General features: G+C 41.8%; 1 protein-coding gene across 1 annotated transcript in view; it reads right to left on the bottom strand.

The window, feature by feature from the left end:
- Positions 1-17,808, bottom strand: part of skia (v-ski avian sarcoma viral oncogene homolog a) — a 101,038-nt gene that overhangs the window by 25,552 nt on the left and 57,678 nt on the right. The window lies entirely within an intron of this gene.

Raw genomic sequence — 17,808 nt, 5'->3', positions numbered from 1 at the left:
ATTTTTGATTTTCTCCACATTGCCCATCCCTAGTTGTGGTAATTAATCACTGTTACCATTTCATTTGGCAGGAAATTAGGTCTGTCAGCAATGTGATAAAGGTCCGTATACTANATTTTTGATTTTCTCCACATTGCCCATCCCTAGTTGTGGTAATTAATCACTGTTACCATTTCATTTGGCAGGAAATTAGGTCTGTCAGCAATGTGATAAAGGTCCGTATACTACGTGTTATTTAATTTTTTTTATTATGTTAATTGTCAGCTGACATCCCTATCTTTAAGAGGATGTAGCAGTTTGAGTTTCAAAGCTAGAGTAATGATACTGGTATCATATAAAACAAAAAGACCCAAAAGATCAAGTGGTATCAACCATGCCATGCAAACTTCTCAGAAAGGAGGCTAAATAATGCTCCAAAGTTAGACAAAATTTTAGCAATGGAAAAACAGCACGAGCATTTCACAGCAGTCCCGTGTCCTCTGACCTCAGGATATCTAAATGAAAATGGGTTCTATGGGTAACCATGAGTCTCCCCTTTGGAGAAATGTGCCCACTTTATGCAAGTTCCAGTCAGTTTTTTGCTGTCATTAAATTCCTAGTCGAGACAATTTAATAAGAATTGCTTTATGTTGTTAATATGGACTTCAAAACTGTTTTGAAATGCAAAATAATGGAACTAAAAACATGATAAGAACATGCCAATAATCATGAATACCTTTTGAAATTCTAGGATAAATGGCGGATTTTAAAGATGTATTGCACCATTGAGCAAGGCATGAAACCCCCAATCACTTGGGGCAGCCCCCTCTCTCTTACACCTCCCCATTAATGCATGTGCACAGGTCCTGTTTGTGCATGAGCGTCAAATATTTCACTGTTATGGGTAAAACAAGATCAGTGTGAGAAAATTGTATTTCCCCTTGAGGGACTAATAAGGGAATGATTTCTTTCTTTCTTCTGCCGCATAATGTGACTCAGTGTCAAGACTGCATGGCTGTCAGAGACCAACAACATGTAGTGACATGGTGCTGAACAGGTTGCCTAACCCAATATCCCCCGAGACTATGCTTAGATGAAAGGGCAAACAACCGGTTTTCTTTGCTCTTTCTTCACTCAGGAGGGCGAGCGCAGCCGCACCCTGCCTCTGACCTGACTTTGGCCTTCCTGCATGTCTTGCTGAGGGGCCCACAGCGGTGTGAAGGGAGGAGCCCCTCCTGCAGGCAAAGCGAGAGCTCGGCTCGCACTGCGTCAGCCACAAAGACCTCACATATGGAGGGTAACAAACAGGTGTTAGACAACATGTCGTTTCACTATTTATGCGGGGAAAAAAAGGCTGACCTGGAACGCTCAGGTTTGGAGGCTGAATTCATTAGCTGTTGGCCTTGGAGGAAACAAACAATCTGCATGCAGCTCTGTGGTTTCCCCCTGAGCTTTGAGCAGCTCTTGTCTGCAGTGTCTGCTACATGCACAACTGGTATGTGTGGTGTTGGGCCGCTGAGCTCTGCTGTCTTTCTAAGCTAATATCTCAGTCAGAATGCCACTTACTCCTCTCACTGTAACTCAGTGTGTGTGTGTGTGTGTGTGTGTGTGTGTGTGTGTGTGTGTGTTCAGCTCCACACCTAGACGAACATACAGGATAAAAATATAGTGAGTGCGGTGGCTGCTCACTCGAGTGAGATTCCTCGACTGTGTGTTTGTGGGTTATACACACACACGCAGAGCTCCAATTTTGGCAACTAGTTCATCCCACCACCGTCTCCTTGGCTGAGGAGTCACAGAGAACAAAAGGGCCTCTGTCTTCAGTGAAGTAAATAGCAAAAACACTTTACATAGTTACAGTCAAACTGTTGCAGTGCTGCCCTGCACAGGATCCAGTTAATGTTATTATTCAAGCCTCTCTGCTTCTCTGTCTTGCTGAGGCGCAGCTTCGACTTCAAGATGAACTGGTTTGCTGACTACACTTGAAATGACCTCATCTAATATTCCCTTTGATACGGAGAGGAGTCGTTTCTCCTGCGCTCAGCACATAAGTAACTGTGTTTATTCGCTCCAAGTTTGGAATTAGAAAGAGTTAGTATGAACTTGTTGAGTTTGTTGGAGTGTTGGGACTAAGAGACACCTGTGATGTGAAAACACGCCTGTGTGCGTGTGCATGTGTGTGCATGTGTGTGCGTGTGTGCGCAGATGTTCCAACTATCAGGTGGCTGTATATATAGAGAGGAGGCCCGAGCAGTACCTGCCTGTACCAGCGCTCCCCACACAAGCCATCATTTATCCCATTAGCAGGGAAGCTTCTCCTACATTCCCTTGCTATTTGAAAGAAAAACAAGAAGACACTTTGCTTCCAAAGTCCTCGCCAAAAATAGCTCGCACTGATACTGCTGCTCTGTATGAAATAATGTCAACTCCCAGGGTCCCCCTGGAGGGACAGTTCAACGCTAGAAATCTGACATTTCAATTCCTTCTTATTTCATCATTTACATGTGAGGTTTTTTTTAACTCCCTTGAAAGTATCATGGCAGCGGGTCAGCTGTCGTTCCAGCGGTCTCCACTTCCAGGAAGAGTCCGGAGAGGCTGGTAGACAAAACAGAAGAGAAACCTCCCAAAGCTGCTGTCGTTAGCCGGGCTTAAGGTTAAACGCTTGTAGCAACTGATTAAAATAACTGCCAGTTAAGTTTTCAAGATGTGATGAAATGACTGTAAACTGCAGCAACTATGCCTGCAGTTGCTGTGCTTTATGTCCTAACCTTTGACGATAAGAACTTTACACAAGTGCAAACATGCAAACAAACACATTTTAAAAACGCTAAAAAAGGAGAAGTTAAAAAAGTTACAACAATTTACTGTAATGCAGCTTTTCAAACAGGAAAAAAAACCATAATGATAATATAATTTCTAAAATTTAAAAAGATAGTCCCATATAAAGGTATTGATAAATATCAATATAACCTAACCCTGCTCTATGGTCTAAATACCCCCACTCCCACCCCCATTCCCAAAAATAAAGACATTCTGGAGGAAATTATGGATACTCTTTTAGTGTCACAGTATTGGAATTCTGAGCTTCTATTCAATACTATAAAAATATCAATATTCAAATATCATCATCGCAAATTTCACGATATTCTCACAATATATTTACGTGTTGGCTTTTGGTGTTTTCACAAACATATTTTCACATTGAGATTTTTAAAAAACCTATAATGATACTGTTTATTAGTAGTTAATGAGACCGATAACTTGGAACTGATGCATTTACATCAAAAATGAAAATCCTTTGGTCAAAATTTCTGTTTAATCAAAACTAAAATGTTCAGCGCCATACACAGCAACTTTCTTTTCAATAATGTCAAGTGAAAATTTAAATGAATAAATAAAAATTGTTCCCTTAGGTTTTACAAAGTAAAAGTTCCTCACATGCTGACATCTTCTTTGAACTTTTTAATTAATTTTCATAACAATTATAACAATCGGACACACAAGCAGATGATTTCTCAGATAAATCTCTGCATTCTGCACTCTGCACACAGGCATGAAGACAGGCAGGCCTTGTTTTCAGCTCGGATACCATAACTCTATCTGATGGGTCATAAAAGATACAATTAACCACTCAGGGACAGGACATGTACACACACCCTGAGGAGGGACCCTGTCAATGTTCCTACTGAAGTTCAAACATGGAAATCACTTGTTTCACATGACAACAGTGATATGCATGGAAAAACACAGAGAGAGAAAAGACTAATGGGAGAGAAGGCTACCAATGACTCGTCTTGTGCCACAAGCCTTCTCACTGCTTCCTGAAGGCCATGCAGAACTGCTCTGAATGCACAGAGAGAGAGAGAGACAAACACGGAAAAATGGAAGGAAAGGGAAGAGATTGGGAGGTTTGGGAAGGGAGAAGGGTCTCCATTTCCTCTCGCCAAATTTGCTTTGGCAAGTCTTTCCGTGGGAATGGTTAGAGACCAGCTCTTCTCAGCCGGAGAGAGCCAGGGATCGGCCCACCGAGGAGACGGAAAGCTCAAAAGCGTTACATGGAGATGTGTGTGTGTGTGTGTGGGGGGGGGGGGGGGGGGGGGGGTAAGTAAATACAGCTGGACTTTTCCATGGCTTTTCCTTTTCCATCCGTTCCTCGGCTTTGGCTGTTTTTAGAGGGATCAGATATTAACATTAACATGCTACACAGATGTACGTGCACATTGCAGCATTACCAGGGGGTAATTTAAGTATTAAAAAAAAAAAAAAAAAAATATTGGAAACCATTTTTATATTGAAATTTGACCATTTTCAGCAGAGCGTAACTAATACTTTTACTCCTTTTACATTTTACATAAAATGTGTTTCTTTAAGTTAAATAATCAGAGCTAAATTACAGAATACAATTTATTGTATGTATAGAGTACCACTGTAATGAGTCCTAAAAGCCTGTAAATGAATTAGCATTTTAGCACCTCCAGTTCCGTCGTCTTAAAGTCAATGGGTTTTTCTGAGCTTTTGGTTAGAATCCCAAAAGAAGATCTATGTTTAACACAAGCTCTAGAGACATTTTGTACTCCGACATATAATACGTAAATATATACATACATATACATAATATGTAAATATATACATAAGTAAATACCCCACTTGCGGACTCTGAAGCTTTGACATGTTAAAAATGGTGTTTCCTCACAAGTTACTAAATCAGACAGTCATCACATGGCTTTACAGTGTCATACCCGTGGCAACGCAACCCTAGTTTAGCTCATTTATAGCCTAATGTTAGCTTTTTACTTCTGGCGATTGTATTTAGGCTTCAAAAGAATTCCTAAAAGTGGTGCTCATTTATGGAGATTATCTTGCTGAACAAAATGTGTAAGTATCATAAATGTTTGTTTACCACAGAGCATATTTACTTCAATAGTCCAAAACTGAATGGAAAAATCCCAATGGTTTTTTTGGAGAAGGGAACCAGGGCGAAGCTAACCTCTGTGTTGGCCTACCGATAAACGTCATCCCTGATCCACTCAATTCTTAAAGCATCCAATTATATAAGGAATTTCAGCAGTTGGCTTTAATCAGCTCTACAGTAAATACAATTAATCAACCTTAATCATATCTATTATTTTAAAGGTGGATGACACTGATTGGTAGACATTTAATATTTAATTAAAAGGCTATATCCAAAACAAATGCTATTGGTAGAGTTTGCAGCTTTGCTTTGACCAGACCAGTTTAATATGGCCAAATAAAGCCATAAAATGAATTTTATGTCCCTTTTATGATCTTGGGCAGCCATCTAAAAGCAGGATAATACAATTTGCTCCATTTTTAGGCTCTAATCCCATCTCAAACACTAACAGACATTTTCATTGATCTGGGTGTGTGAGTGTGTATGCATTTGTGACTATATGTCCAATCTCTTATAAAAACATATTATTTCACACTCATTCATTATTTTTTGAGTAACCTAAACCTTTATAATAACAGCTGCTGATGGGTTCCTTCATCCTTACGGTGTATCTGTTTTTGGTCAAAAATCAAAGATCTGTGATGCTGTTTATACAATTCTTGCAGTTAAGAAATGAATATTTTCATAATTCTGGTTGGGAGGAGGTTGTAGGCTTGAGCAAGGAGGAATCTGCTGATAGCTCCTTTCCTTGTATTGGTGCAAAAAGCTGCCCCGGTTCTAAAGGAGGCCAGATGTGAATTGTGGTTAATGAGGGGAGGAGTGCGTCTACACAGGAGTAGGGAATGCGGGGCATAGAGCATATTTCTGCTTGGTGTGTAATGTGCCCTGAGGTTGAGGTTGTTCGTGAAAGGGTTAAGTCGCATGGCTGAGCAGATACATAAATAGCACCAGTGTGTGTGTGTGTGTGTGTGTGTGTGTGTGTGTTTATGTGTGGAAGGGGGGCATGAATGCTGCTGCCTGCTGGTGTGGACGGGTGAAGGCAGGGGCCATACATGCACAGACATACACACACACATACACACGCACGCACGCACGCACGCACGCACGCACGCACGCACGCACGCACACACACACACACACACTGGCAGTTTGATTTCCAAGTATGACTTACAGGGCACAAGCAGGCAGTTTGGGTAGCCCAGTCCAGACTGCTGCACATGAGTTACCATGTGACGACATAGCCAGGAGCACTGTGCAAACACACACACACACACACGTGTGTGTGTATGTTTGCACACTTGTTCAAAGTCACACTAACATACAGACTAATGCAAACACACTGAGAAAAAGCAAACCCGCCTACTACCTCGCATCAAAGGCGAGCACAGCAGCCAAGCGGAGCTGCAGAGACGGCCACATCTCATAATGATAAATCAGATCCCAACACCTAAGACAAACTCTCAGCCCTCCTTAACTGCACTGAGAAAGACACTCCAAACAAACCAGATAAGTGGGCCCACCTGCCCCCACATCCTTTGAACACACACAGGAAGTTTTCACTAATCTGAATGGATTAGGACAGGTTTGCCTTCACTGGAATGATGCCAGGCTGAAATTTGAAATCCGGCCTGCAGAATTAGTTTGTGGTCCACAACAATTTATTGCGTTTAATAGGCTAAAAGGTCTGGGCCAACTTCCTAAGATGGGGCGGCCAAATGGCTAATAATGGTTTGCCATATTGTGAGTGCGCCTGTGTCCTTGCACTTTCAGTCTGCCGTGCATGGATCCTCCTGTCAGAGAGGAGGATAAGGGGGATTTAAGCAAGGGTGGGGGCTTGCAGTCAAATCCCCTCTCATCTTACAGACATCATTACGCCTGCTAAAGCCTCATCCCTGGAGCCCTCCGCTGGGGACTGGGACAGACCACCAATTACAGTCTTAACCTCAAATTGTGCCTTCTCTGTCTCTATCTCTCTGACACCTATAGCTGGGGGGGTGCAGGGGCTGATAAAGATGCTGCCTCATGGGAGACATTGAGAGCTACCACCAATACAGGCATTATCTGCTGAGGTGGAGTAAGACCCAGTGTTTCCTCTACATAGACCCCTCTGCGGTTCACCGCCACAGTTTACCATGGTTACAATGCATTATACATGATCAAAATGCCATTAAAACATCTTAAAGTAAAACTGAATGATGCATGGAAAAAGTTCTATTGTCACAGAGAAAGTGGTAAAGATTATTGCATATTGCAAATTTTTTTCGGCTGTATCGTGATACACTATATATATCAATATTCTGACATGTCTTCAAAACTACTGTAGACAACACAAATACCAAATTATTCAATGAACTCCAGTTGTAATACAGTATTATGAACATAAGGTTAAATAAAATATTGTTATAAAAGAAGTAAATAATATATGGTTATAATAAAAAACAAATCAAAGCGGTATCACTGGTGCTTTTATTTTGAAAAGGCAACCATCTCCTCTCAGGCAGAAAGTGTTGATATTTTTACTCTGAACTTGAACTTGAGGTCATTGATAGATGTGAGCCGCAATTAAGTTGTTACTATTCAATAATCAATAATGGAATATCTTAGAACATGACCCAGTACACTACTTACTTTCAGCTTTTAAAACTAAAGAATACCAAATAGAAACCAATAAAATGTTTAGAAAAGTAACATTGACAGCTATTTTCCTTATTAAATAGAGAAATACAACTGTTCACCTTTTGAATTCAACCTTCTTTTGGTCACGGACGACTGAAGAGGCTGCCACGCTAACCTTTCATAAAACACACTTCATTCAAACTCAGCAGAAACAAAATACAACTCACCTGCACCGTCTTGGCTACTCTTGTTAGAAATCTAGTTAGTAAGTCCTCTGTTCCAACAATCACCAGCTCGGGTCTGGTCCAAAAAAATCTACATGCACCAAGTTCAATGTAAAAAACATGCTGTTATTCCCTACAGTCTCTCTTTGCCTGCTGTTTACAGTCCTGAAACTTCTCCCTCCACCACTAGGTGTTGCTGTGTCTTTAAGCTGAGCTGCCTGTTCCACCAGTAGAGACTGGAGACTCAGCTCTGGTGGTGCGTGCTGTGCACTACAGACAACGAGTTTAAGAAAGAGGAGTGCCTGTATTTATGACAGTATTAAAAAACATACCTTTGGGATTTCTAAATACCCTGTTAAGCCATTATACTGTGATATCGGCCGATCCTAATTTTGGCCTGTAATAGATGTAGATGGCAGCAGCTCATCAAACAGAAAGCAAGTGTTTAAATCACATGCAAATAAACAGCATAATTATGCATCAGATTAACAAGGTTTATAGTGCATCAGAATGGGATGCAGCCTAGTCTCGTAAGCCTTTTTTTCTAGTTCAGTTGATGTGTACAGTATACAGCTACAATATAAATAAAAAGGCTCATGGGATGATAATTTCGCAGATGGAGTGGTCTGCTGTGACTCAGTCTCTGTAACTGAATGGCTGATAACATAAACAAGCCTCCAGCACTCGACATAGTCGAGGTGAGATGGTGGTTTTGAGGATAATGGAAGGTGTGAATCAAACAATGTGCGTATCTGTAAGGGTCCTCTTCTAAGCACATCCAACTGCCGTCCACAGGAGCACCTGGAGGAGTAATGAGCCATAGTAAACAAGGTGGGTCACTGGCTCACAGTGAATGAATAAATCTATGTGTGATTACCCAGTTGAGCTGTGTGCCTCCGTGTTTACAGACTGTGTTAACAGAAAACACAGTGAATGGGTGTAGTAGAAATGCTAGTGGAAAACACGTAGTATTTCTAATTAGGAAGTGGAACTGTTTTGGCACTAGCTGAGACACTCCATCCAACCCCCCTGTGTGACAGTGACAGTCGAAGCCTCAGCTACAGTGACAAGAGCTGGCACATTTCCATTAGAAAATCTACTGGTGTCGCTCAGCAACTCAACTCTGTGCACTGGATGCATTCTGCCTGAGGCGTGATGTGGTGAGACGTGTGGGATCCAGCAGTTGGGGCAGTGTTTGGTGGGATTAGGACTGTTTGAGGGATTGACACCAGAGGGGGTCAGCAATGATAGTTAAATCCTTAAGCCACTATCTGCTCAATCCTCTTGATTAAAAACCAGGACACCATCATCGCAGACTGGAAAAAGTTTGAGAAATGTGTTATCTTGTGAATTTTAAGCGAGAGTTAAAAGGTTAAAGCTTTGGATATGTGTAATATAGAGAGGGAACTAGTTAAAAAAAACACTTGGTCTTGTGACCCTGTCAGGAGCTTTTGCTTTCAATAAATTTCTCTGAAATTTCTACCAAATTCAGTCTATCTGTCCACACATCTAGCCGGGCTTAATCAGTTCTCTGGGAATGTTTTCGACACTGAAATATTGCAAAAACTGAGCTTGCAAGATTTTGTCAATGTGTATCTTAAGAAGTATGACTGTGTGATATGGAAAACATCAAATTTTGCAATATTTTCTATTTTGAGACAATATATTAGGTTATAGGTTGACTATTCTTTCACAGAATATTTACACAATGAGATACCTGATAAATATTCATCAGTAATATGGATAATGACAAAGTTGGAAAATTAGTTTTTTTTTTTAAAAAAAACCTACATCAATTTACTGTGATACAGCTTTTCAAACAGGAAAAAAACAAAGATAATACCATTTTTAAAATTTAAGAAGATATAAAGGTATTGATAAAATATCAATATAACCTAAGCCTGCTTTATGTTCAAAATCCCCCAAAACAATCAAAACTGGATGAAATTATGGATACACTTTTAGTGTCACAATATTAGAACTTTGAACTTCTATTCAACACTTTAAAAATATCAATATTCAAATACCATCGCAAATTTCCTGATATTCTAACAATATATTTACGTGTTGGCTTTTGGTGTTTTCACAAAAATATTAACACAATGAGATTTTTAAAAAATTATCTGCAGTAATGTGGATAATGACTAAGTTGGTCACAAATCCAGAAAATTATGTCACTTCACTGTAATGCAGCCTTAAAAACCAGGAAAAGACAACATTTACAATGTTACAATATCCAAAATCTGAGACGATGTCTAGCCACATAATATCGATATAATATCAAGATATTGCTATTAATAAGTTAGAATTTAAATCGTGGTCAATGGACTATATAGTTCTGAGGCTGATTATGGATTCGCTTTTTCAGCACACAATTTTGGAATTTTAAACTTTGATACAAAACCTTATAAAATATTGATTTTTGATACCATTTCTGATACCATGAGGAGAAATTGATATTGAGGTCACACAAGTTCAAATTTGTGCGGAAAAAAAGGATTGAGATTGTTTCATAATAATAGCTCAAATGTTATTTCTAGGTAGCTCTATCCAAAATATCAGAAGTGACAACACCAGTCGTGGTTAAATTTGAGTAAAGCCTGTAAGTTCCTCTTTAGCCGTGCAGTCTGACTAACCCCCTCGCTGTACACAAAACAAGCAGTCTTTGAGGGAACGCAGCTCAGATGGCCAGAGGCTACACTCCTTTTCCTTCCTGTCTGTGGGGTAGGATTAGGTCAGCCTGTCAGCTGTTAAAGACACCATGACGAGCCGCCACCACTCTCCTGACCAGACCCTCTTCTGACAGGCCCTGCAGCCTGCCTCTGCCTGCTTTTAGACAAATCGCTGAACACACGGCGTCCTTATACTCTGCATAAAAATGCAGCTGTATCTATTGATGGCCGTGTTTGTTGTAGTTGGGCATTAAGTGGGCCAGGCATGGCCGCACTAATGCATCTGCAGACCAGGCGGGTCAATTAAAGCACCACGCTGAGCCCATCATCCAACATGGAGAAACAGTCTCTTACACATGAGGGCTGCTGAGATGCAAGCTGTGGTCTTCAATGTTATTATGTGAAGAGACAGGGGCAAAACATGGGGGAGGGGCGGAATGAATGAGGTGTGCTGTGTAAAATCTCAAATACTGCCTTATGGTAGCTACATATATAATGCAGGCTGCAAAAACCAAGAGCAGTGGGGGCTAATTATCATGTTTGGTTGATACAGGACCCTCACCCTGATGCATTCCTCCACCAGGGATACTTCACTTGATTTGCTTGGGGGGCACTTTTGGAAAATGACAGGAGGCCAGGGGCTAGTCGCAGCAGCCCCGAACATGAAGATTTTAGGATATTTCTAGGATTTAAGGACGTTTCTAGGATTTAAGGGACGTGTCTAGCATTTCTCTGATGTAAGGACATTTCTAAGATTTTGGGATGCTTCTAGGATTTTAAGACATTTCTAGAATGTATGGACAATTGTAGGATTATAGGACATTTATAGGATTTTGGGACGTTTCTCGGATTTCAGGACATTTCTAGGAATTTAGGACATATCTTGGATTTTAGGTAATTTCTAGGATTTTAGGACATTAGGGGCTTAGCTAGGACCTCTGTTGGGGAGTGCAGGGGATCCTCCACTGGCATTTTTTTTTTTTTTTTGATAAAAAAGCTCTATTTTTTGCTATTTCATGAACTCTGGCACCTTTTGTATACTAAAAGTACATTTTCAAAGCCTACACCTAATGATAAAATTATATGGGGCCTTTCTGGTCAAACTTTACAAAGCTCCACCCAGAGCCACGGAAGCCCTCGTGCAAATGTTGACAGGCAAATGATGTTCTATTTTTCAGTTTTTTTCATCACCAATCAGTCTAGTTTTTATGAAACAACTAATGACATGGAATTGGTGGAAGTGATGCATTTGTTTCATTTCTGGACTTTCACAAACACTAAATCAAACAAGATTTCCATCCGCAGCACACAACGCTGTCAAAAGCACTGTGGGTTTAGCATTGCGACTCCAGCACAGGCAGCCTTTCCACTTCCCTTCACATTGAGAGCACAGCACAGTCAAGCAGATGTCCGAGCAGCCAATCCCAACTGCGTGTGACAACCAGCACTAAATACTGCAGTATCATCAGAGCAGGGCAGGACATCAGACAGGAGTAGCATCAGGATTAGCATTAGCACCATTTCCATCAGTTAAAAGCTCTCGCAATTAGAGTATGTGTCAAGTGAATCCACCTGAGCGCGGCCGCTGATTGCCTTCCCTTCACTCAGACGCTTTAATGGTATGGAGATGAGCGGGTTCATGTTTTTGTTTTTCATTTTACCACTTGCAGCAGGGAGGATTGCATTTGTTTTAACAGCATTTACTCATCTCACTGTCAAACCTCTAAAAAAAAAAAAAAAAAAAGCAGAGACTGAAGTTGTCCAAGCAAGTATGCATATGGTATAATGTGCCAGACAGGAAGTTTGCAATCGCAAGCTGAAAAAAAGAGAAGTGCTTCAGCGAGAGACATTAGGTCATGTCCTCCTAAGTGGTGTGTCGTGGGGACCTTTAAGAAAAGTCACGCCAGCTATGTTCCCGTAATGCTGCAGCAGGAAACTGGGAATTACAAGTCATTAACCAGCAGACTGGAGTTCCATCGAACACTTGAAATATTTATCCCACAGGGGACAGAGCAGAGAGCATCATCCAGCACTGCATCCACAAAGATATTTTAAAAGGGAAAAAAACTGTCCAGGCAAAGTCCCACAACTGTCACACACATTTTCCCTGGGCTGAGAGACTCGGCGGTGAGACTCTTGACTCACTAAGGTGAGAGAAAATGGCTGCCTCTGCACACGTGCTGCATGTAGCCAAGTCACTTCTCGGTGTCTGCAGGGCTCTGTCTGCTGACTGACTCTGGGAGTGGAGGCATAATGGTCTGGGTTGTTAGCGAGCACTCCACTTGCGCTGTGATGGGAATGTTTTCGACAGCTTTCAGACACTTGGCACTAATGATGTTCTGCATGCCCTATGGCCAGCTGGGAGTTTTTTTTTCTCCTTCCAATCAGTGTGTTGAACAATTTTACCAGCAGCCGCGTAACTCATAGAAACATGCCAGCTCAGCCGGATTGTTGCTGCTTGGGCTAAAACATGTTAGAATACTGATGCACCCAAAAAAAAGTAGATGTTCTATCCATACCCGTGATGTTCTACGAACTTACTGTATACTGTTGAATAATCCACAGTGCCTCTATCTCTGAAGTGGATCTGCTCCAGGTCTGCTCCAGGTAGATTTTTTTATGGGAACTTCTAGATGAGTCTTTTAAAATTTCTGCTGATGAAGTTTGGGATTGTGTGTAAAGGTCTTTATAGGTCCAAAATGACAAACCCGAACCCTTCTGGACCAAGGGAATTCTTTCCTAGTTGGATTGGACCCAATCATTTTGAATATATATTTACCCGATTGTTTCTTGCTGGAGATATTAGAGACCCAACTATGTGCATGTACATGAGAACAGAGACCCAAGACCCAGGACTTGGGTCTCTGGTCAAACCCGGTGATTAAAATCAGCTAAAAATGCCTTTATACTCCTAAAAACATTTTTCATGTCACACAAAACATACACATTTGTCCATGATTAGCGCTGATCAAAGGTCTTCTCGAATCTACTTGGGTATTACAAATGATGATAAACATAGACCTCAACCCCAATGAGTCCTAGGTTGGGTCTCGGGTCTTAAGTTCCAGGTAGACCTGTTAAGACCTCTAATTGGGTGGATGGTACTTATGTAGGACATTGCTGGTCATGACAACTACCCAGTTCTACCCTCAAAGTATTTTTTTTGAAAAAGGCCTAGCAGACAGATCAATTTGTCCGGGTGGCAGTCCTAAACCAGATGAATCTTTTGGAATCCAGCAGTAAATTTTAATCTCTGTCACGTTTAGTCGGGTAGCCTATAGTAGGTTCGAGCCAGTCAGACAGAGCAGACAGAAGGAACGAATCAATGAGCACCAGAGGCTCCCCGAGGGCCGGCGTAGAGGAGGAGAGGGTTATTGTAAATCAATTGTCTGCCAATTCATTTCCATTGATAGCATCAGAATAATGACATGCCGTAATAAAATGGTAATCAGGGCCTTTAGCTGCAGGCGGTGGATCTGAGCTGCAGGGAGAGTGGCAGTGGCCCACATTCTCCACTCTGGCATTGCTGAACATGTGTGCACTTATTCATGTGTGGGCAGTATTTGCTCGATGGAACATGTCTTTGTCAGCGCGTTGTTGACAAACCGGATAAGCGCGTGTGCATCTCGCTGTGTGCGAGTGTGCATGAAGAACATCTCACGTGCCGCACAGCCTCTGATTTAATCCCCGAGATATGCGGCCCAACGACAGCGGCAGATGGCTCGGTGAGCAGATTAAAATCTCAACAGCTCACCTCGCGCCAACCCAAACAGACACACTTTAAGTAAGTAAGAGGAGCTGAGACAATTACCGCACATTCCCAAGTAGAGCCGGGGGGGAAGGAGGGGAAGAGAAAAAAAAGGGACAGAGATGATGTTTGGATGATTTTGTTTGGCTCTTAAGGAACCACAGACCACCCTAAACCTCCTCCAATCAATGACAGAGGGAAGCGATATTAAAACCACGGGTCACAGCCGAGGTCAAACCTCATGAATCAGCATAATTGGATGAGATATGGGTGTTATGACGGAGCGAGGGAAGACAGTAATAAGCTGGAGATCTGGTTTGGTCAGAATGTGGGTGGCAAGGCAAACAACTGCTTAAGCTTGGCTTCATTGTTGTGGCGGTTAATCAAATGTGGGACAGATTACGATGAAGCCAGCTGACTAATAGCCCTTTTCCACTGCAGACGCTTAACAGCCCATAACAAAGACTTCCAACAACCTCACCTTCAGCATTGGCTCTAGAGCTTCTTTCTTTCCACAGTGAGCAGGTAGCATCACATATTTAAAAGGGCAAAATCTCAACCGACTATTCTTTGTTCTGTTTCTGCAAGTAAAGTTAGCCCTAATTCCATTAAATTTCCTTTCACATTGTTGTTATCATGAGATACTGAATACCAATACAGTGTCCTGCACGTCATACGACCAAACTTTAGGGGGGCACAAAACAGAGACACTCAAAGCCAGGGAGGCCAACTGGCCACTGCAGACTGAGGTCATTTGGAGAGCAGTGTAAGGTTAAATTTTTTGGGTCAGTCTCGATGCCGTCTTAGCTTTGCCTCTTGTTCTGGCTGCATACAGCTCTCCACGGTTACAGTAGTGAAGTTCTAATCCAAATGTAGTGCAAATTGTAACCAAATTTTTAGAAAATCAGCAAATGAAAATTAAAATATGTGTGTTTTTCATCTATTACAGCAGATATGGGCATGAGTGGTTCAACAGCCTTGTATAAAATTACCCGATGATATCTTGAATGAGGATAAAATTATGAAATCGTGCAGCTCAAGTCATTCTGCAGACGTTGTGGTGCTCAAAAAAATGTATCATCTGTATCATCACAAATGTCTTTTTCACAATGTAAATCAATCGGAAAAATCTTTTTTTTTTTAAAGATATTTTAAGATATTTTCGGTGTTTCCACAAAGGTTTTTTTAAGTGATATTTGAAAATGCACATAAAAAGAGGTGGAGGGAAATTCACTGAGTGCTCATTTAGTCTCCAACACCACACACACACACACAGACACACACATACATATACACACACCTCCAACACAACGACAACAAGCACTGTAAGAGGACAACTCACAAGCTTCTAGAAAAGGAATATAAAAGAAAGATGATATGGAGGGTGGAGAAAAGGGAGGAAAAACAAACGACAGGATGTTGCGGTTGAGTGTGTAGGGGTGTGTGTGTGTGCGGTGGGGGGCATTAGCAGTTGCTCTTCTTTCCTCACTGGAATCCATCTTAATTAAAAAGGATTGGTTTTACAGTGAGTGTGCGCCTGAGGGGAGCAAACATGTTCTGAAGCAGAGCTGCCATGAGGGGAACGAGCTGGGGCTGGATGCTTTCGAGGATGCTCCTCCTTACGCTGTCTTCAGAAAAAGAGTTCTGTACAGTACCAAGAGATGGTTCCATATGTGTGAGTCATTGCAAAACCTTTGAATGGTCAGTGGAGCTCATCAAACATCCTAGGAGTTCTGGAGATCCACATTAGACCAGACTGAATCCTCAGAATCTGTTGCAGTGGATTTGATTTGCATCTACAGAGCCGCGCTGCTGACTGAAGAACTCGCTGGATGTTCTTCAGTTCTCGTAATTGCCTCAGCGAAGTGGAAAACCCACTGTGTGCGTGTGTATATGTGTTTGTGTACCTGTGTATTTTTGTGTTTGTGAACATGTGTATGTGTGTGTGTGTGTGTGTGTGTGTGTGTGTATACACTGGGCCTGCATCCAGCTTCTGTCTAAGGGGGCTGGAACGTCCTACAAATGATGGAAGCCTATCAGGTGGGAGAACCAGAGCCGTCACCATAGCAACCAGTAAACCCATGGCTTCTGTGGAGAAGTGTTTGACTAAACTGATGATACAGACTCAAAGCAGACCTCAGCGTGACTGATCCTCTATAACCTGAGTCACCTGACGCACACACACACACACATAAACAAATACACACAAACACACACACAGTGCCAAAGAGCAGGGATCACTGTGACCTGCCAGAAACGAGCCGTACACTGTTGTTGTTTTTTCGGTCAGAGTGACATCTGTTTGCCCGTGGATTTGGCTAGATTTTCTGTGTGTGTGTGCGTGTGTGTGTGTGTGCATGTTTGTGACTGCTTGCGTGGGAGAGTGCTGACTGCACACACACACACCAACAGCGTGAGTAGAAGGGCAAAGAGACTGCAAGTGACTCACCTTGCCTGTTTGCAGACAGGCAACACTAACAAGAGTGTGAATGTGTGTGTGCATGCACACACTAACATACATTTCTGTGCCTCCATGTGCCAATATGTTCTGACTACCTTCTGGACTCAGTAAATGTGTCTCCACTGTGTGTTTGTGTGTGTGTTGGCACAGTATGCGTGTGGGAGTTTTTTTTACTGCAGGTGAGCTTCATACCTCAAGCTAAACTTCAGATGGATGGACTGATAACAGACGAGCAGGTATGGGCATGATACACACACACACACACACACACACAGATGTGAAATGATGATCAAAGAGATTTGATGCAGCTGCACACACAGAAAACTGATGAAAAAAAACACGAGCACTTTGATTTAGTCTAAACATTCGATTTCACACACCTGCAGACACACCACACTCACTTACACTCGCACACACACACACACACCAATCAAGAAAATGGCAGAGTAGAAGCAGCAGCCTTGCACTCACAGATGACCTTTCACTCACTTCAATCTGTTAAATAAAATGCATCCCATCAATCCGGCTTTGACACTGCTAACATACCTCATCTCTCATTCTCACACACACACACACACACACACACACGGGCACTATCAATCACATGTTAGCATGCGCTAATGCACCTCATATTTCATTCATGGAGAGGAAGCGGCATGAATAAGCAACAGATCTGTTGATGCTGAAATGCAGGATTAGCACTGTTAACTGAACTGAACCTCACAGTGGATCTGAATGGACTTCAGGCAGCCGAGTGAAGCAGTTACAGCACAGTTTCCACTCAGAGGAGGAGGACGTGTCTGTCACATGCTGCACTTGTCACTTTGCCATGCTTGTGCTGCGGACACATTTCTGTTGGTCCTCCAGAATTACTGTTACTAGTTCTTACTAGTGTGAGGACAACAAAAATTTGATTAATGGTTTAAAGGAAATCCATAAAATATTTAGAGCATCAAAGGGATAGTTTGGGATTTTTGAAGTGGGGCTTTATGAGATGCTTATGTGTATGTGTATATCAAAACGTGTTTTAGCCACTTTAGAAAAGCCCTAATTAAAAAATCAGTATCAGTATAAGTAGACGTCGTATTTAGAGCATTCACCGCTTTACCTCTCCGTCACACAGCCTTTTCCTTTGGCACTAAATTTCTCATCTGCCGACGGTCAGCTGTTTGAGTTTGTTGAGTGTTGTTAGAGGC

The sequence above is a fragment of the Plectropomus leopardus genome, chromosome 8 (genome assembly GCF_008729295.1).
Source record: "Plectropomus leopardus isolate mb chromosome 8, YSFRI_Pleo_2.0, whole genome shotgun sequence".
NCBI lineage: Eukaryota > Metazoa > Chordata > Actinopteri > Perciformes > Serranidae > Plectropomus > Plectropomus leopardus.
The sequence above is the reverse complement of the archived record's forward strand: the minus strand, read 5'-3'. Positions and strand labels throughout refer to the sequence as shown.